At 48.5% G+C, this 19,414-nt stretch overlaps 1 protein-coding gene across 2 annotated transcripts in view; it reads right to left on the reverse strand.

Annotated features, from left to right (window-relative positions):
- Window positions 1–19,414, reverse strand: part of MIDEAS (mitotic deacetylase associated SANT domain protein) — a 68,873-nt gene that overhangs the window by 44,644 nt on the left and 4,815 nt on the right. Inside the window, exon 2 of one of the 2 annotated variants that reach the window (XM_065941942.1) lies at window positions 13,342–13,431. The exons of the other annotated variant lie outside the window; for it this stretch is intronic. The gene's annotated coding sequence lies outside the window, so the exon portion shown is untranslated. The remainder of the gene's footprint in view (window positions 1–13,341; window positions 13,432–19,414) is intronic. 2 annotated transcript variants of the gene reach the window in all.

The raw sequence follows: 19,414 nt of genomic DNA on the forward strand, positions 1-19,414 counted from the left end.
TAAAGGGACTGCCTACCTCTGGGACCTCATGACCTACAGTTACAACAGAAGAAAAACAAGGCTGGATACAGAAAGAACAGGGAACCAGGACTGAGTCTGGATCCTGCCTAACTAAAGCCAACCCACTGTGTGATCTTAGGAAGTTGACACTTAGCTTCTCTCAGTCTCGAGTTCTGGGTCCCTATGAGAGGCACTGTACAGTATTTGCGACACAAACCATAAAAGAATGCCACCTTCTAGGGATTTAAAGAATCACAAGGACAAAATGGTTTTATAGCTGTATCATGCTACATACCTATACGAGGTTACATTTTTTTTTTTTTTTTTTACTATTTTATCCTAGATCCTCTTCTCCCAAAATTAGCTTTTCCCTTTCGAGAACCTCGTCAAGATTCTGTTTCCTCTGAAAAGCCCCCAGGTCCACCCCATCAGCCTGGAGTGACCCTCTCTGCTGGGCTCTGCCCAGAGAAACTCTTTCCAGCACTGACCCAGTGTCCCTTCCCGGTGTCTCTCCAAGGCTTCTGCCCAGTTCCTGCACTCCAAGCTTTTCCACTGCATGCCCACCCATCTCCAACAGGGACACCCCTCTGACACCCGTGCCTTCTCTTCACACCCTTTTTTGGCCACGTCCTTTCTGAGGGAGCAGAGAGCTAGAAACCCCAGCCGTGAAGTTAAGGCACCGCGCGTGTGCTGAGAAGTCCCTGCACTGCCTTCTCTTCTACCCTTGAAACTTGAAAACCCAGGGGGCCCTCCGCCTGAGTTCACATTGACCTCACCTGTTCCGGGGCAGGGCCGCGCCTGCCACAGCAGCCCACAGCTGTCCTCACCCCGTGGCCCACCCACCGACCCCCGCCTCCACCTCCCTCTCTCGCAGGCCTGGGCCAGGTTCTGAATGCCTTTGTCAGGCCCCAGAGGGAGCTTCTGCAGATGTCCCCACTTGCTGCTGTCACTCTGGGACAGACGTCTGGCCGGGGATAGGGAGAAGGACAAAACAGGTGTGGCCGCCAGGGAGGGCGGGCTGACAGGGCCACAAACAGAAACGCCCTTTCTTCACAGAACCAGAGCTGCCAGCTTCCCAAAGGCCTCGTTTCAGCACAGTCCAACACCCCCTGCAAAACCAGCCCCAGAACAGACTCCTTCACGGGCTCTTCTCTAGAACTCAGCTTCCCTACCTTATGGCTATGGGTCAGGAGGAACGGGACCCCTGGGATCCAGCATATGCACTGGGCAGTTCTTTAAAGCCTTATTTTTAAATGAAAACAAATACAAATCATGCATCTTGGACTAGAAGCCAAAATTCATGTTCATGAGAATGTATAGGTTAAGAGCACAGGCTGAGACCTGAGTCCAATTTTTGGCTCACACTAGCTTGATGGCCTTGAGCAACCTACTTAACCACTTGGTTTTTTTATGTGCAAAATGGGGATGATAAGAGCTTAAAACAATGGTGTACGTTGAGTCTTTCCTAAGTATTGGCTACCCTTTTTTCTCCTCTCCTAACTGATCTAGTCTAGGATATTTATCACCCATACTGCCATCAGAGTGATCATATCCCTTTTCAATAGCTCCCACCAGACTTCCCTGATGGTCCAGTGGTTAAGAATCTGCCTGGTAATGCAGGCAACCCGAGTTCACTCCCCGGCCGGGGGTGGAAAAAGGATCCCATGTGCCACGTGGTGCAGCCAAAAAAAAAAAAAAAATCTCCCATTACCTGCTGCAAAAAGCTGTTAGCCAGACTGTTAGGCACTTGCGGTTCTAGAATGATCTGGCTTTGCCCTACTTCCCAGCCCCAGGCCCACACAAACAACCTGAAGTTCCCAAGACGTCTACTTTCTCACATACGCTCCTCCTCCTTGCATCCACAGGTAAACCTTACCCTGCTCTTGACTTGAGCTTAATGGCAGTTCTTCCAGAAAACCTTCCTTGACTCCTTCAACAGAGGACGGCCACTGCAGTGATCACTGCTGGAGGCACCCCTAGATCCCCGTTTATCAGGCTGGTGTGCCATTCCCCAGCGACTGTTGAGTCTTGGCTGCTAAGGGTTCACAGTTGCCCCCTTCTCAAAGGGAACCCTTGCTGGGAGAGAGCACTGCAGGCAATGATTGACTGGGGTGGGGGAGCGTCAGAGAGGGGTGGGTCCAAAAGATGGGCCCCCCTTCCCTCAATGTGGGATCACATCTGTGTTGGTACAATGCCAACTGGCACCTGGCTGAAGCTAGCTCCAGCTGCAACACATCCTTCCTTGCTCAGCTTCTTCCTCATCCAAGATCCTCTTCGCTCACTCCCTTCCTCCTCTGCACGCATGCTCATGCTTAGTCATGTCCAACTCTCTGACCCCAGGAACCGCAGCCAGCCACGCTCCTCTGTCCATGGGATTCTCAAGGCAAGAATACTGGAGTGGGTTGCGTGCCCTTCTCCAGGGGATCTTCCTGACCCGGGGATCGAACCCACATCTGCCTAAGTCTAGCGCACTGCAGGCGGAGTCTTTATCCACTGAGCTACCTGGGAAGTCCTCAGAGAGCTTCCTATCAATCCCAGGCACCTCCAACTGTCTCGGTCTCTGCCCCTAAGGATCAGAAGAGCTGCGCTCTCTCCTAACTCCCGTGACATTCTCTGTTTTTCTTGCCTCCATCCCTTACACATTTTTCTACAGCCGCCTCCTGTACCACCTCCCTACTAGGATCAGAGCTTCTGAAGTGCACAGCCTAGGTCTGAGTCACCTCATATCTCTGGTGCCTATACATGGTGAGTGCTTAGAAAATTAAAGGCCTGTTGATAAATGCACAAGTAAAATCATATTTGTAAAAATTTGAGGTAAGCAATTATATGTGGCTACTACTATCACTACTTTATTACCATTCTGTTTCTTCCATTCTAAGACGCACATTTCCCCCATTTTAATATCTCTGAAATCAGGATGCATCTTACAATTGTTAGCACATCATGGTTTAACTAGCAGCATTTTCTTTTTCATAGTTTGCATAAAACAATGGTTGTTTCATAATCATTGACTTCTTAGGGTCAATGGTATATGGTATTATTATTATTATTATTACTTGCTACACAGCTTGCAAAATCTTAGTTCTTCGATCAGGGGTCAGACCCAGGCCCTGGCAGTGAAAGTACTGGGCCCTAACCACTGGACTGCCAGGGCATTCCCTGTATAGTATTATTAATATTACTACTGCTACTGAGAGTGGATCTCCTGGGTTCTGGGGACTGCAAGGCAAAGTCCACAGAGCTAAGTCCCCATTACATGAGCTCAGTAACTGTCAGGCAAGTTCTCATAAAGTGACTTGTATTTTCCCAGAGGTCAGAATGACCCCTGTGTCCTGACATCTCTGAAAATTCCCATGAAAGCAGGCCAATGTGATGTGAAACAAGCTCTGAACAAGAAGTCAGGAGAGCAATGTTCTGGGCCTAGCTCTTCCTCTAATTTTCCAGATGACCCCACGCAGGACCTATCAACACATTAACTGAGCATCTACTAAACGCCTGACATGATGCGACCCCAACGGGTCCACCCAGCACCCCGAGGAAGCCATTATCTTCTTTTTTATAGATAAGGTTAAACAGCTCTTCCAAGGTCAGACAGATGGTACTTGACCACCGGGCTTTCTGAGTCCTGATCTCTGCTCCAGGGAGGATGCCTCCCTGGGCCTGTTTTCCCAGAAAAACCATCAAGTAATGAGGGGTCACAGGTTGGAGGCTCACAAACCAGGCTCATTCCCAGATACACTGCATTTGACCTATATAATGTATTTTATTTTTATTGAATTAAATGTATATCCAAACATTTAAATCAGGAGATTTAAGTTAAAAATCGGGATTTCTGGTTTGTCATTTAAAAAAAAAAAAAAGGAACATTGCTTACATTGGGCCCTCCTTCTCGGGGGTGGAGTCAAGCAGCTGTGCCAGGCACTGTGATGGGAGGTACACGTTCCAATTTTCCACAGATTCCACCCCTTCCTAGGCCACGGGTCACTGTCATTTATCATCTCACCAGTGCTGCTCTCTTGCAACCAGCTGGCCTCTGTTATTGAGATCCCCCTACTCCCCACCGGCCTTTCAGTGGGTGACCCTTAAACCAGATGCCCTCCGGAGCCCTCTGCAGCCCCCTGCCCGCCTCTGGCTCCTCCCAGAATCTCCCAGCACAGCCTGCCTCCAAGGAGGTCACTTTAATGAACCTATTTCAGAACCAGCAGGCAAGCCCCTGCCTGGCACCTACCTCCCCTCTGCCTCCACCACAGGCACAGCCCCCTCTTTGTTGGTACCTCCCACCCCCACCCAGAGCCTAAGTCCCGGCAGTCCGGGGGCTGCAGGCAATGGCAGGAGGGGCTGAGGCGGTCGTCGAGGCAGATGTGGAGAGGAGTTAGCCCAGGTCGAGGGGCCGGGCCCCATCCGGGAGGCAGGGAGGAAGGCAGGACTTTGTATTTCCCAACAGGAAAGTGGTCCTGAGGAGATAAATTGTAAGTGGGGGAGGCTCCGCAGTCACAGATGAACACAGTTTGACACATGAGGAAAGACAAACAGTAAATCATGAGGAGGAAAAATGCTGGGTCTCAGCAGCAACTTGAGATATGCAAATTAGAAGACCATTAAGGACCCATTATGACCCGAGTCGACATGAAAAAAACGTAAATAAATTAAACAAGAAAGCTGCTGTTGGCGGCTCATCAGGAAACAGCTGCAGGTACACTGCGGTGCTGCTGTAAACTCTCAGATCCTTCTAGAATGTGATTCCACATTGTGTTGCAAGAGTTGAAGGCTTGATCAGGTTATTACAGTCGGGAGACCAGATCCCATGAAAACAACTTAAACTACCACCACAAAGGAGTCTTTATAAAAGAGGCTCATAGGAGCCTGTATTGAGACTCCCCGCAAATGGAACTCCATTCAGATTGCAGTATGGTATGGTAACAGAATGAAATACGAAAGAATTGACACAAGGAAACAATCTGATGAAACCATTTAGATGAACTCAAGTTAAGTGACAGAATCAGAACAAAAAATAGTAGAGGGGGACTTTTTAACTTAATGTTAAAACTCTCTCGGAACATTTTGCAGCAATCAGAAAATTCTGAACAGTGCAAACTGCCAAGGTGTAATGTTTATTCTGTTAAGTTGATCAAGATGGTTTAAATAATAATGATGATGATGGTAATGATGATGATATTGATGATGTAAAGGCCTTTGGACAGAATTTCCTCATCGTAAAAATATCCCAGCCCAGGTAAGTCCTGCCCCCTGCCTTGATGAGGAAGGAAGAAGGAATGTGAACTGGGAGAGGCGGAGTTATGACTGTGGGCAGGAGGAGGGCCCAGAGGCTTCCCTTGTCAGGAGGGCTCTGAAAGACACTTCTGCCCAAGAAACAAAGTGACACAAATAAACCCACACCATTTAACCTCCGGAGTCCTGGGTGCTAGCTCTTAACTGCTGCATTTGCGCTCTCAATTTTACTAATACCTTATTTCAGCAACTTCGTAGGTGACACTGGGGCTCTTTGTGGGCTAGCCTAGGAACCAGCCCAACCACCATTTATAGCATTGTTTCTATGGAAATGTGTTTCAAGCTACAAGAAATTGAGCTGCTGACAACCCTGGGGCACGCACGTGGTCTCTAAATTAGGGAACTGAGACGAGCAGTTATTGCTGGGTCCTGGGCTCAGGAAGACAGCCTGTTACTTAGATTCTGTATCAGTCAGTAAACCAACCAGCAACGATCCCCTTGGAGTCAGTTGGGGGTGGGAATGGGACCACAGCATCGAAGAATGAACACTATATTCAAAGGAAGCACATGGATATTCCTCATCTCTGCTTCCACACCCACACACAAGCCTATGTGACATGGAGGACATGAAACTGGCCTGAGTACCCTCGTGAGTATCCAGGCAAGCCCTGGGCCCACACGCTCTCCAGTTTCCCTCTGACCCCGGCAAATCTCCAGCCACAAGGCCCTATTTCAGTCTGATCATGGAACAACAAACTCCACATCTTTGAGAGTTCTGGAATTTGGCTTGAGCGCATGTAGGCTTGTGATAAACCCATCCCTCCACACATTCTGTTGCAGTGGCTTCTGTGTTAGCAGGCTCCAACCTGCCTACTTGAGGTCTGCCCAGGGCTCTCCCGGCTCCACCCACATCTCGGGACTCCAAACAACACAAGGAGTCTCCATTTCCTGCCTTGGACTGTGCTAGTTACAGGGAAAGAATGATCGTGGGTCCTCCAGACACTCCACGTGACAAGAAAGTTCCCCACTGAGAAGGCTACCTAGAGTCTGTCATACAGAGTGAAGTAAGTCAGAAAGAGAAAAACAAACATCGTGTCTTAACACGTGGATGTGGAATCTAGAAAAAAGGCAAAGATGATCTTATTTGCAAAGCAAAAGTAGAGACACAGACATAGAGAACAAATACACGGATACTGAGACAAAAGGCTGGCGGGGGGTGGTTGGGGATAAACTGGAGACTGGGTGGGACTGACGTATATACACTATTGTGTATAAAACAGAAAACTAATGAGAACCTACGAACAGCACAGGGAACTCAGTGCTCTGTGGTGACCTAAATGGGCGGGGACCTGTGCTCAGTCGCTTGTCATGTCTGACTCTTTGCAACCCCATGGAAGGGAGACCACCAGGCTCCTCTGTCCATGGGATTCTCCAGGCAAGAATACTGGAGCGGTTGCCATGCCCTCCTCCAGGGGATTTTCCTGACTCAGGGATCAAACCCACGTCTCCTGCGTCTCCTGCACTGCAGGCGGATTCTTTACCATTGAGCCACCAGAGAAGCCCAACCTAAATGGGAAGGGAATCCAAAAAAGAGGGGATAGATGGCCGATTCATGTTGTGATGCAGCAGAAACTGACACAGCAGTGTAAAGCAACTATACTCCAATTAAAAAAAAAAAAGACCGGGAGAAGGCTACACACAGGAAGGCAAATCCAAGGGAGTGGTGGTTAAGAAGGCCGTTCACCAGGCGTCTCAAGGTTCTGAGGTGCCAGAGACACAAGGTGGTCAGAGACGGTCAGAAGACAGTCAGCTGCTCAGCCACAGGCCACACCTGCAGCTGCAAGTCCCAGCAGAGTTCTCGGCAAGATGGGAGGGATCAGAGGGCCCTGCCAGCCAAGCCAGAGAGAGACTGGATGAATGTGGGAGCTTCCTTCCTGAGCTTGGTTAAAGTGAAGTGAAAGTTGCTCAGTCGTGTCCGACTCTTTGGAGTCCAGTCCATGGAATTCTCCAGGCCAGAATACTGGAGTGGGTAGCCTTTCCCTGCTCCAGGGGATCTTCCCAACCCAGGGATCGAACCCAAGTTTCCCGCATTGCAGGGGGATTCTTTACCAGCTGAGCCACAAGGGAACCCCCCCCCCCCACCCAGGTTGGTTAAAGGGCAACTCTAAGTTTCAATACTATAATGAATATGTGCAACCCTCCAAACACCCAAGACATAAACTCACTGGGGCTCCACCGGGGTCAGGCAGGGCCACAGGAGGTCAGTGTGCAAATCAGACCCTCTCTGCTGCCTGTGTGAACTGCAGAAGAGAGAATCTGCCTCCCGCTGCAGGAGGCCTGGGGGACCAGGCAGAGGTGAGTGGGCAGCGCAGAGCCAGAGTCTCAGCTTCAGGGCCACACGTGCTCACTGGGCTGGGGCCCTGGAAACCCAGGTGCGAACAGTCATCTGGGGCTCTGAGGTCACTGGGGATCGCCTGCACCAGGCAGAGTCCATGCTGGGAGCCCCGAAGCTACGGAGTTAGTCAGCCTGTGAAGTCAGGCCTCCTGTGACTAAAAGACTCAGGCAGCCAATCTGAGTTCTCCAGCCCCTGCAGTGCAGCGTGCTGATAAGACATACCAGTTCTTTCTTTCAGGTGCTAGCAGATGGGAGGTTTGGCGTTCCTCCCCTGGGGCCTCCTTCCCACCCAGATCCAAAGACATTGATACGTTAAGGTCTTTTTTTAAAGAATACAAGTAAAATATATATAAGCTTATACATTTATATGTTATATAAGTATAATATATATTAAAGTAGGACAGCAAGGAGATCAAACCAGTCAGTCCTAAAGAACACCTGTGCTGTGTGCTGTGTACTTAGTCACTCAGTTGTGTCCGACCCTTTGTGACGCCTTGGACTGTAGCCCACCAGGCTCCTCTATCCATGGGGATTCTCCAGGCAAGAATGCTGGAGTGGGTTGCCATGCCCTCCTCCAGGGCATCTTCCCAACCCAGGAATTGAACCCAGGCCTCTCGAATTGCAGGCGGATTCTTTACCATCTGAGGCACCATGGGGGCCCTGAATATCCACTGGAAGGACTGAAGCTGAAGCTCCAATACTTTGGCCACCTGATGCGAAGAATCCACCATTAGAAAAGACCCTGATGCTGGGAACGACTGAGGACAGGAGGAAAAGGAGGCGATAGAGGATGAGATGGTTGGATGCCATCATCGACTCAGTGGACATGAGTTTGAGCAAACTCCAGGAGATAGTGAAGGACAAGGAAGTCTGGTGTGCTGCAGTCCATGGGGTCGTAAAGAGTCAGACATGACCTAGGGGCTGAACAACAACAACAACAAATATAAATGTTGTATAAATATATTAAAGTATGTAGATATAATGTTATAAGAGCATAATATAATAAAGTATATTAATATATAACATGTTATATTGATATAAGTATTGTTGTTGTTATTTAGTCTCTAAATCATGTCCGAATTATATGTTAAGAATTATTTCCTTAGAATAAATTCCCAATAGTAATACTAATACGTAAAAGGAAATTAACATTCTTATAGCTTCAAGTTCTACATTTTAAAGATATATTGCTCTGTGTGTGTTATCTGGATTATCTATTTTCCAAAGTAGTTTTCTTGACAATACCTTCCAATCCTGCCAATCAACATCTACCCTTAAACTCCACTTTTCCCAGCTGCCCCTGTGGGTTGGGCGTCTGGAGCATAAACCCTATGATTGAATGGATGTTAGAGGGAGCTCCACTGAATTTGCTGGGGAGGGATGAGGAAGGAGGCCAGAGATGTGGGTGGGAAGGTGGAAGACTGAGATGGACAGGAAGAGGGAGCTGGTCCCAGCGAGGCAGAAACAAAAGCAGATCTGAAAAGAAATCCCTCCACAAGTGGGCCAACACCTCCCTAGGACGTCAAATCCACCCCACTACCCAAGCTTCCTCTAGGCTGACCTTCCAGGTGCCAAGAACAAAGACACACTTCAGTGGGTTCCTAAAGGAGCTTTTAGAAATACTCTGTGCTTTCGGGTTCTGCAAACATATTTTGCAAAAAACAGAGGCCTCACACTCACCGGCAGTCAAGTAGGACTATGTGTGTATGGGCTCAGCCGTTAAGGGAGAGTTGACTTGGAGAAAAAAAATCTTTTCAGAAAGAAAGTCTACCTCATCAGCCATGGCAGGGAGGATGCTTCTCCACGGCTCTCTTTAAGTGGCATGCAGACCCCTGATAACTGTTCCATGCCAGGGGGGCCCCTGAGAGGTGACACAGGTCCCACTGTGAGGCATCACAAATTGCACTGCCTGCCAGGCTCCGTGCACAGGCTCGGGGAATTTCTGAGCAGGAAAAGAACCACGTGTGTCTAAGTATCTCATTTTATAGACAAAAGGAGACCCCAAGTGCCTGCTTTGGGGCTCCTGCTGCAGTCGTCGTCTGGGGGTGCTCATCCACCCCCTTCGACAGGAAGAGCTGCAGTGCAGCCTGTCCTGACCACCACTCGGCTCCACAGGGCTTTCATTTTAAAACCTCAAGGTCTCCTCTCACGGTCGGCTGCCTCGTTCTCCCCAGTTTCCTTCTCTGTGCAAAGCCGGCAGACAGCGCCGGGCACGGACGTTGAGGGGGGTCGTCCTCCGAGGGCAGCTGGTGTTTCTCCTTCTTCAGGGGTTGCGCTGGTGGGAGAGGGAAGTCTCAGCCACCTTCAAACCACCTCCTCACCACCGCCGCCTCCTCAGAGTCCTCTCCAGGACCAGGGGCACCCAGGTGCTGGCTCTCTGTGGCCCTAAATCCCCTTCTTCCCCTCACCCGGGTCTCCCTCAGGCTCAGAGCAACAGCAAAGCCCCCAGGGTAATGGCTCCATCCGCAGGTGCCAAGGGAGACTGTCAGTTCACCCACCACGAGTGCCCCCGACCTAGGCCAGGTCCTGGGCCTGCCCCCCGTCCCCGCCCGCCGCATCCTCACATCCCCTCGGACCACTCTTCCACTCACATCACGGACACCTACTGTGTGCCAGGCCAGGGAGGAGCCAGGCGCACCTGCGGCTGATGCCAGCCTCCTCCTATGGGGAAGCGCGACTGCAGAAACGCTGGGGTGTGGCTCAGGAAGGCAGCAAGGATGCAGGTGACTTCTGGCCGGCTCTGTGGGCACCCGCCAGCAAACGGACAGGGGGGACGCTCCAGGCCGCGGGACAACACCGCGCAAGGCAGAGGGGCTTGACCGCCGTGCTGAGGGGCAGAGACAACGTGAAGGGCGCTCGGGGGAAGTGCGTGCGGCAGGAGTGGGCTGGGGCTCCCAGGGCCTCGGGCGCCTTTCTGAGGACGGCGAGCTTCCTCCTGCAGGACTTGGGCAGCCCTCAAAGGCTTTTTAAGACAGGTGACATGATCTTGCCTGGAGGATTCCATGGGCAGACGAGCCAGGCGGGCTACAGTCCGTGGGGTCGCAGAGAGTCGGATACGACTGAGCGACTAACACTTTCACTTTCACGATCAGTAAAATAACTCAGTAAAATAACTCAGTAAAATAACTCAGATCCCTCAAGACTTCTTTTTCTGCTTCATTGTTGTTTTTAACTCAATTCCATTTCATCTGGACAGAAATGGGCAAAAGGGGGCAAATTGTGCCAGAGCCAACACTGGCCGGGAACACTCCTGTTCATCCCTCCTGGGGGTCACCCTGACCCCACATTGGTGAGCAGGCCTCAGGCTCAGGCCTCTCCCCCAGTCCAGGATGCAAGAACTCGGCCCTTAACACACTCAGCTGCGTGGAGGCAGCACCTCCCCATCAACAGGCACCAGGGGAAAAAATGTCCTGAAACACAGGCAGCCACTGCAGCCATGAGTCCAAAAGTTCAAAACTGCATTTTTCTCTTTAAAGCAAATGAACTGCTTCGTCTAAGTTTATCGGAACTGAATGACCAAGATTTCCTGCAAGGTGCTCTTACTTCAAAGAGTTATAACCAGAGGACCTGGGGGCAGGAAGGGAGCTGGCGCTCACCTAATCAACACCTCATCTGGATGAAGAAATGGGCAGGGATGTGACTGGCAATGCTGACAGTCCCAGGTAGATGAAGCCCTAGCTTCTTTAGTTCTATCTCAGCCAGGATATTGGCTAAAATGCCTCCACCAGGTTGACATCGTCAGAACTTGAGAAGGGCCCAGTCCTGTTGCTTTGGACAGCTTGGGCACCAGGGACTTCAATCATTCCACACACCACGTGAAAGTGAAAGTGTTAGTGGCTGGGTGGTGTCTGACTCTTTGCAACCCCACAGACCATAGCCTGCCAGACTCCTTTGTCCATGGAATTCCCTAGGCAAGGATACTGGAGTGAGTAGCCATTCCCCTCCCCAGGGTATCTTTCCAACCCAGGGATCGAACCTAAGAATCGCACAGAATCGCAGAGCAGGAGATTCTTTACTGTCAGAATCAGATTCTTTACCATCTGAGCCACCAGGGAAGCCCTCCACAAACCAAGCTTGAAGCCAAAACTCCAAGCTCCAGCGAAAAGCAAGACAGCACCTCCCAAACACCTCATGGCCCTGTGGGTCTTGCCCAATCCAGAGGAGAAACAGAATTCATGCTGTAGCTGCCTGTTAGGCAGAGAGAGCCAACCCTTGGCCTCGGTCCTTACAAGGCAGCACTGTAGTTTTCCAAATGTTCAGGGAGGATCCAGATGCTGGGATGAGCTCTCTTTTCCACTGGAATCATTCAGATTCCAGAGGAAAAAACCCAACTGCTAACAAAATGTTCAAAAGCACAAAAAGATCCTAAAGTTTAGCTGGAAACTAAAGAATTCAGAAAAACGTCCCAAATGACTAAGATCAAAATGTGGATATTTTCAGTGGCCTAAGGGGGATGCCCTGTCTCCACTTCCTATGACCTGCACTGTCCAATCTTCCCAGTTTGAGGGTTAGGATGGGCTCTGGCTTCCATGATGGACACCTGTTCACTGGGCCTGTGCACCCAATCCCCAGGTTTCAGGAACCTGGTGCTGTGAGTCCTTGTGGAAGGAAGAGTTTCACTTGCCACTGGGGAAGCTGTAACTCCAGAATGTATGAGAACATGGGCATGTGACCTAAGCCAGCCAACCAATGCTCCACCTGGGCTCTGCCTCTGGATTGAGTGACACCACAAAGAATCAAGGAGAGTTCAAAACTCATTCCAGAGGTGGTGGCAGCATTCAGATTAGCTGGCAGTCAGGCCAGTTAGCATCATCACTTTGTCTTCGGTTCCAGCTACCCAGCTTCCCACAGATCCTGATAGATTTCTGAGCCTCCTTCTCCAGATTTCCAGGACATTCAGTGAGTCACCAGATATCCTTCCATTACATTCCTTTTCTCATTAATTTAGCCAGAGTCAGCTTCTGCTGTTTGCAGACCAAAGACCTAGACTACCCCAGCATGTCCTTCGACCTCTACACTGACTCCTCTGGCCCCCCAAGACAACACCTTTGCTCAAGCTTCTATCCTTCCCTCTGAGAAAAGTCTCATGTAAATACTCATACATACAAGAGGATTATAGCCACCTTATAATGACAGATATGAACAAAAAGACATAAATGCTGAATATAGCAATCCATCCTGCCCCGGTTCTAAGCAGATGCCCCAATTTGGGGAATTAATACCAGAAATTAAAAGCATTACCACTCTCTTGGACTCTTCTCTGTTTCCCCATCAGTTCAGGGCAGGGTGGACTTGGAGTCAAGAAACCTGAGTTCGAGGACTTGCACATGTCATTCCAACCCTGGGGCAGGTGTACCTGTACCCCGTATTTCTCCGAGAGTTTAAATCAAATGAGAAGACCCTACTAATGGCAAAGCTCCAGGAACTTTTAAATTCCTAAGTCAATCATTCTTTTCAGTCCTCTCTTTCTCAATGTCCCCAGGGATGAACAATCGATCAATTTCAACTCAATAAAAGACATACGAAAATATGTACCATGTGCTGTACTTGGTGAACAAAATCATGGTCTCTGTTGTCATAAAATGCAACGCTTCCCCCTCCTTTGGCATCTATGACACCATGGTCTCCTGATGTCCTTTCTTTCTCACCATCGGTTCCTTCTCGGTCTCCATTGCTGACTCCCCTTGTACTGTACCCCTTAAATGGTGATCCCTCACCTCTGACTGCATGCTCTCCATGGGTGATGCCACCAGCTCCCCTAGCTCCAACTGTGTCCTGGCGATTCCCAAGTGTCTGTTCCAGAATGTCTGACAAACAGAGGGGGTTAAAGGGAGGTAAGCGGATTTGTCTGAAACTTGTCTTGAAGCTGTAGCTGCACAGTAAGGAATCATTTTTACTTAAATGATATGTTTATTGGTTACTTAAATGATACATTTATTGATAGCCTGCTTAGAGTCCATGGGGGAAGCAATGCTCCCCAGTGCCATCCTCCAGGGGTATATCTTGCCCCCAAACCGCTTTCTCAAATGTCCTGCAAGGGTCTCCAAAGAGATTAGACTCAGTGTCTGTCCCCTAAAACCTGCTCCTTCCCCATTATATTTCAAGTAGAAAGCAAAGCAAACACTCCAACCTCCCTTGCTCTGTTCATTTGGTTGGTCCTCAAGGCCTGTCAACCCAACTCCCACGACAGCTTCCTAATCCAGCTTTTCCCTCCCACACCGCTCTGGCTCCGACTCTTTTTCATCTCGCCCCAGGGGTCACACTGACCTCCCGCAGTGACCTCCTCACTGGTCCCTTTGCTGCCCAACTTCCCCGTCTCCGGTCAATCCTCCACATCACAGTGAGTGATCTTTAAAAAGACAATCTGATCCTCCCTCTCCCTCATACACACACACATACACACATCCATGGGACCCCAGGGGCTCCCACTGCCCTCAGAGTAAGGACCAAATCTCGCTGCTGACACCAGTGGCTGGCCCATGACCTGGCCCCGCCCGGCCCTTTCTGCACCCCCTCCCACCAGCGCTCCGCCACACCTGCTGCTGTAGCTCCCGGAGCAAACCACGCTGTCACGCCTCCACGCCAGGCCCGGCCTGAGCTGCTACCCGTGCCTTGAATGCCCTGACCCTGGTGGACGCCTACTCCTTTCTCAGGACTCGGCTCAAACACCAGCTCCTCCAGAAAGCCTTGTCCTCATTAATTCCACAGCCTTCACTGGGCACAGGTATGGGGCCAGGCACTGGGGCCATGCTAGATCTTGCCCATCGGTTCCACTCTCCTCTGGCCGGGCCCAAGTGACCCCGTCCCGCTTCTGAGCCCTGCAGAGCCCGGAACGCTTTCACACTGACATCCGTGGCACTAGTGGCTCTTAGCTTTCGGGCATGTCTGTCTCCCTCAGAGACTGTGAACCCCTCGAAGCGGGAAGCTGACTCTTCCTTAATTTGCATCCCCAGCACCTTGCATACGGCGTGAGTGAGTGAAAGAATGAAGAATGGGAAGGGAAATCACTCTATAAACCATGACAGGCAGCGCTTCACTGCTACTGGGAATTCACATCCGAAATGCCAGCTGGGTACATCAGCACCGGCCTCTTGGGGGAAATCCGGAGCCTTGCCCCACCTCGCATGCAAGTGGAAATGGGATCCGAGAGTGGCTTTGACTCCTAGCTTGTCCCAAAGCACATGCTGCTGGGAGGCCACAGAGGAAGCGGACGCAGGCTCGAGGGGTAGACTCCTCGCAGGCCTCTTACAACTGCCGGCAGGAGGAAGGCTGGGGAGGAGAGCCAGGGGAAGAGAGAGAAGGAGAGCAGATGGGAAGGACTACGGCCTTAGAGCAAAGTGTCTGCCACGCATGGCACTGCCCTCTCCCAGACCCGCAGCAATGACAGGTCACCCAAAGCTTAAGTCCTCCCTCTGCAATCCTGCAGGTTAAAACCCACTCCATGGATCTCTGCATCACACCCTACTCACCTGTTCCAAGAACCTTCCTTGCTTAACCTCCTTTGGTTATTTCCTAAATTATAAACCCGCCGTCTGCTCAAGGGTGAGCCTGAGCTAAGAGCCCCGAGCCTGCTGCCTGCGGGATGCCACAGTACAAGCGTTCAGCATGCTGGGTGAGACTGTACTGTTTGAACACACACATATTTCATACTACAGAGCCCCCAAGTTCAAGCCAACCACTTTATCTGCTGCCTGACCTTAGAAACGACAACTTTCAGAACTAGAGGAATTGCCTAAGATGAAGTATCAAGAGCCTGTGTGTCTGCCAGCTGCCTGCTGCCCTACTAAGAGACTTTCAAGGTTAATAACCTTGATTGCATTCTTGTTTTTCACTTTTCACACTGACTTTATTTTATTGTTCTTAGTTGCAACACAAAGGATCTCGATCTTCGTTGAGGCATGCAAACTCTTGGTTGTGGCATGTGGGATCTAGTTCCCTGATCAGGGATCAAACCAAGGTCCCCTGCACTGGGAGCTCTGAGTCTTAGCCACTGGACCACCAGGGAAGTCCAAACATACTGTTTAGAATCTGATCCTCAGAAAATACAACTACACCAAACTGCATTTTCTTAGCTGACAGGTCCCTCTGGCTATACACCTCTCTCGGAAGCTGACTGCCAGCCTCCTGGAGTGAAGGGTGGGATCTCTGATTGGGCCACATGCAGTGTTGAGAAAACGGCAGTTGTTCTACAAATGCCCAGTGAGACAGTCAGTTTTGTATTCATTGGCTTTCCCAGGGGGTGCTAGAACTGTGTTCCTGGGCCTTCTAGCACCCCACTGTCTTCCTAAAGACCTCGCTTTCACCTCGGCTTTTGATTTTGTTTTTCTTTCAAGTTTCTTCTTTTTAAATCTTTGTGTACTGCCTGAAGGAAACTAAAGAGAGCACTGTAAACAAAACCCTTGGTTTACAAATACTGGAACTGATGATTATGATGACTAAGACGATCGGTGCAGGATGGTGAAAGAAAATGGAATGTGGGGGTTGCGCTTGACTGAGTTCCACTGAGCAGCTGTGTGGCCTTAGAGAAGTGACTTATCCTCTCTGAACCTTTTAGATAAAAATGAGTTACCTCAGGGACCCTTTCCAGCTTTAAATTCTCTGAGACGCTGTTACTACGGTTACTATAAAACAGGATGATAACAGTCCCTAAGGTCCTAAAGCTGTAAAAGGCTCAACAGTTCTAAAAACTGATTATTTTGTGAAACAGCAGATTCTAGACAATGTGGGTTTATTAAGTGCAGTTTATGCATAATTTTTCAGCAATAGTTTTCTAGGAAAATCCCAGGTTCACTCTTCTAAGTACATCAAGAATCTTCCGTTAAAAGTTGAATTCAACATACAGACTGCAACATTGCATGTAACAGCAAAACACTGGAAACAACCCACATGCTCTTCAACAACAGACTAGTTAAGGAACTTTTCTGGTGGTCCAGTGGTTAAGAATCTGCCTTGCAATGTAGGGGACCAAGTTTGATCCTTAGTTGGAGAACTATGATCCCATATGCCACGGGGCTACCAAAGCGCCACAACTACAGAGCCTGTGAGCCATATGATGCTGTGAAGGTCCTGCATGCTACAACTAAGACCTGATGCAATCAAGTAAATAAATAAATACATGTTAAAAAAAAAACAATAGTTAAATAAATGATGGCATTTTCATACAGTGGAATACAATTTAGCCAACGGAAAAAATGAAGTGGTTCTATGGGGACTGATATAGAACAATCTCCAAGACACATTAAAAGTGAAAACCGCAGAATGCAGAACATTGTGTGGAGTACGCCAGCATTTGTTTATATATTCATATTTTCTTCTATGTGCAGAAGCCACATCTGGAAGCATGGCTGAAAAATGACAAATTATAGTTGCCTAAGGGCTCAGAGGATAAAGTGTCTGCCTGCATTGAGGAAGACCTGGGTTTGATCCCTGGGTTGGGAAGATCCCCCGGAGAAGGAAATGGCAACCCACTCCAATATTCTTGCCTGGAGAATCCCATGGACAGAGGAGCCCGATGGGCTACAGTCCATGGGGTCGCAAAGAGTTGGATACGACTGAGCGACTTCACAAGACAGAGACACCGAAGGACTGAAGAAATGGGCAACATTAGAGGATGGGAAATTTACTTTTTCAAAATATTATTTTATCAAATTTATCAATATTTTCTTATGGGTTCTGTTTTGTCCTTTTCTTAAGAAGGTCTTCCTAAAAAAAATAAAATGAATTTAAAAAAGGTCTTCCTTCTCTCAAGGTTAAAATACATATAATTATTTTTCTAATTCTATTGCCCACTTATATATGTTTATATACATATCAGCTTCCCTGGTGGCTCAGCAGTAAGAATCCGCCCACCAAGCAGGAGATCTGAGTTTGACCCGTTGGTCGGGAAGATCCCCTGGAGAAGGAAATGACAACCCACTCCAATATTCTTGCCTGGGAAATCCCATGGACAGAGGAGCCTGGTGGGCTACTGTCCATGGGGTAGCAAAGAGTCAGACACGACTTGGCAACTAAACAGCAGCAGCTGTTTAGTATATATATATGTACAGTAATATATTGTCTATATTGAAACTATTTTTGAAATTTACTTTACACTGTACGGACTTTTCTGGTGGCTAAAATGGTAAACAATCTGCCTGCAATGCAGGAGACCCAAATTTGATCCCTGAGTCGGGAAGATTCCCTGGAGAAGGAAATGGCAACCCACTTCAGTATTCTTGTCTGGAGAATCCCATGGACAGAGGAGCCTGGTGGGCTACAGTCCACGGGGTTGCAAGGAGTTGGACATGACTGAGAAACTAACACTTGTACTGTATAACTTACCCCTACTGAATTTGAACTATATGTATGTGTTACCTGGTTTTTAAAAATCCAAGTATAGTTGATATACAATATTATATTATTTCAGGTGTATAACAGTGATTCAGTATTGTTATAGATTATATTCCATTAAAAATTATTATAAGATCACAGCTATAATTTCCAGTGCTATATAATATATCCCTGCTGCTTATGTATTTTATACATAGAGGTTTGTATCTCTTAATCCCATACCCCAAATTTGTCTCTTTCACTTTCTTTTCCCCTTTGGTAAGCACCAGTTTGTTTTCTATGAGCCCGCTTCTATTTTGCATATACATTCATCTGTATTATCTTTCAGATTACACATATAAGGGGTATCATACAGTTTTATCTTTCTCTGAGTTAGTTCACGAAGCATAGTATTCTCTAGGTCCATCCATGATGCTGCAAATGGCAGAATTTCATTCTTTTAATGTCTGAATAATATTCCATTGTGTATATATCTTCCCTATATATATATTATATATATGGGCTTCCCTGGTGGCTCAGATGGTAAACTGTCTGCCTGCAAAGCAGGAGACCTGGGTTCGATCCCTGGATCAGGAAGATCCCCTGGAGAAGGAAATGGCAACCCACTCCAGTATTCTTGCCTGGAAAATTCCATGGACGGAGGATCCTGGTAGTCTATAGTCCATGGGGTGGCAAAGAATCGGACATGACTGAGCGACTTCATATCATATATCTTAAGCCATTCATTTGTTGATGGGCAACTTGGGTTGTATATTACCTTTCTGAGAATAAAATTGAGGGAGAAAAAGAAAACTGAGGGGGGGGGGGATAAAGAACCTATCAGATTTTCATTTTTTTATTTTTATTTTTTTTCCTATCAGATTTTTAAAATTCATTTATTTTCTTTTTGGTCTTACCACTTGCCATGTGGAATGTTAGTTACTCAACCAGGAATCAAACCCACAGCCCTACATTGGAAGCACAGAGTCTTAACCACTGGACTTCCAGGGACATCCCAACCAGATTTTATTTTTAAATAAAAATTTTACAGAATCTAGCATGTGGGGTGCATTTTATGGTATGTGAATTATATCTCAATTAAAAAAGAAAGGCTCTAGCTTACATGGCAAGGTTAAAGTTAAGAGCATGAGAACTGAGTGGAGTCAACAGAATCTTCCCAGTTAAGCCTGATGTCAGAGTTCAGCCAGGATCTCCCCAAGACTCAGCTTTATAGTCTATCTAGTTTTATAGGTCAATACCTGTTTGGGGAAATCAAAGCTGCAGTCACCCAAGAAGCATCTCTTTGCCTTCCTGATAATTCTTGTCTGAGAGTTCCCCAGTTCTATCAGTTGGTTCCCCTGGAGGACCAGGCCAACCCAGGAAATGAATGGTCTCCCCCACCCCTCAGCCAGTGCTCAGGCTTAGGACATCCTGGGGCAGGTCAGCTAGGTTCAAATCAAGACAAGGAGGAGCCAGTGCTGA

The sequence above is a fragment of the Muntiacus reevesi genome, chromosome 7 (genome assembly GCF_963930625.1).
Source record: "Muntiacus reevesi chromosome 7, mMunRee1.1, whole genome shotgun sequence".
NCBI classification, from domain to species: domain Eukaryota; kingdom Metazoa; phylum Chordata; class Mammalia; order Artiodactyla; family Cervidae; genus Muntiacus; species Muntiacus reevesi.